Genomic DNA, 2,500 nt, shown 5'->3' on the forward strand with positions numbered 1-2,500 from the left:
GACCTTCAATCCGAACTGGCACTTTGCGGCGTGGAGGCAGTTGCGCGACCACTCCTATCCCAAACCAACAAAGCATGGTGTATCCTAAGTGTTCGGTACAAGCACACCACGACGGGACACATTGAACGGTTCAGCGATCTCTGCACTAGTGGAAGAACTCCAACGTGATACGGGAGACATTGCTCTAAACCGAACGGCATCTCTGCGCGTTTACTTGACGCACCCCCAACTTGGTCAACTGTTGGACTTTTTCGTAATCACGGCGGGACACATTGAACGAGCTCTAACGGATCTCTGCACGCATGGAACATGGTGGCGGGAATCATTGCTAGAACCGAACGGCGCCTCTGCGCGATGTACAAAGCCCAACAGGAACCTCGTATCGGCTGCCGAGCCGGAGCTTGAACAACTTGGACTTTCACCTCTAATTTATATCAACTCACCACTCCCCGAGGGATCCGCAGAATTGCTTCTGGGTCCCGTATCGTTATTTGCGATTCGTGTTTGCATTACACTACATTGAACTATTCCAACTTGTTTATCCGCATGGCGAACATTTGCTGCATAGAACATTTAAGTTCCACTTCGCTCTCCCCTACGTGGGTCTGAGCTTCGCTCTCAGGAAAAAATATGCCACATTTGGTAGGGAGACCCGGTTTCATCACGCTTTGTGCCCTGCACCATATATACCCTCATAAATTTATTCATTGGATTAGATCCAAGGAACACCAGATCATGCACCACTACCCATAATAGCTCATCGAGCTTAGCGTGAATCCTTCGGGTTTCCCTAAGAAGTTCGATTGGTCTTGCAGAGTTTAAAGACAACGAAGCTTAGTTTCAAGCAATGGTTAATATACGCGTATTCAAAACCCTTAGCTGTTACAACTTTTTTACTAGAAACCATCACGACGAAGTCTTTGGGTCCGTAGACCCGTGATGTACTGCTCCAGGGAACGTTTTTATAGGGTGGAAGCTCAAAATCATAGGTTAAAATCATCGGCAGAGCCCACCAGACACCACTTTTGCTTCATTAGTTCGGACTATAGGCATACGACGATTTTTATCGCGGAGGGGACGTATGACCCAAACGGGGGCTTAATGACCCACTGCCACTGCAAACCATGCTCCTACGACTAAATAGAGGTAAAAACTACGATTTGGTGCAATCTTCATGTTTGACCTCGTAGCAAGGTACCCTCCCTATAGTAGGCAATGAGCAAATGATCATAATCCCAGGAGGGCAAAAATGGGAACCCGAAAGGAAAGCGCTGTTGGCGCGCCTAAGCTACTGGCCCGTAGAGTAAAATGGTACCCCAACAAAGTTGTCGATTGACATTCTGATTGCACTTTTATCATCTAGGGTGCGTTCCTTACACGTTTTGAGGGTTTTAGCGAAAAACATGTTTTGAGCCACACGAGCTCTCCGGCCCGCTCGGTGCACATTTTTGAAAAAGCTAGGAGCTGCCCCTAGGTTCGGGGTGTCACAAAATATTGAAAAGTGGTCAAAAACCGCTATCCAGAATCGGATGTAGAATCATTAGACGAACTTAAAATTGTTCTACGACCAATGTCTGCGACGTTTAGTATTCAAGATATGGCCCGCCCTAGGTCTGACCTGGCATTTTCGTGAAAATTTAAAGCATGGCCATAGGGACGGGTAAAATAGCTATTTTGAAGCAAAAACCACCTCACTTTAAATGGCCATAACTTTTGAAAAACAAGAGCTAGGGTGCGTTCTCGACACGTTTTGAGGTGTTTTAGCGAAAAACATGTTTTGAGCCACACGAGCTCTCCGGCCCGTTCGGTGCACATTTTTGAAAAAGCTAGGAGCTGCCCCTAGGTTCGGGGTGTCACAAAATATTGAAAAGTGGTCAAAAACCGCTATCCAGAATCGGATGTAGAATCATTAGACGAACTTAAAATTGTTCTACGACCAATGTCTGCGACGTTTAGTATTCAAGATATGGCCCGCCCTAGGTCTGACCTGGCATTTTCGTGAAAATTTAAAGCATGGCCATAGGGACGGGTAAAATAGCTATTTTGAAGCAAAAACCACCTCACTTTAAATGGCCATAACTTTTGAAAAACAAGAGCTAGGGTGCGTTCTCGACACGTTTTGAGGTGTTTTAGCGAAAACATGTTTTGAGCCACACGAGCTCTCCGGCCCGATCGGTGCACATTTTTGAAAAAGCTAGGAGCTGCCCCTAGGTTCGGGGTGTCACAAAATATTGAAAAGTGGTCAAAAACCGCTATCCAGAATCGGATGTAGAATCATTAGACGAACTTAAAATTGTTCTACAACCCCCAGTCCGACGCCTCGTATTCGAGATATAGCACTTTGTAGGTCTGACCGAGCAATTTTGTACTGAAATGTATGGCGGACATGTTATTCATTAAACAACATTAACTTGCATCGTGCCCTACTTCATCGGCACAGCTACTATCGACTATCTATTGTTGAAATGGATTGAGTTTGACCATTTTAGCTCTTTTCTTA

This window comes from Anopheles arabiensis, assembly GCF_016920715.1.
Source record: "Anopheles arabiensis isolate DONGOLA chromosome X unlocalized genomic scaffold, AaraD3 X_pericentromeric_contig0003, whole genome shotgun sequence".
NCBI classification, from domain to species: Eukaryota; Metazoa; Arthropoda; class Insecta; order Diptera; family Culicidae; genus Anopheles; species Anopheles arabiensis.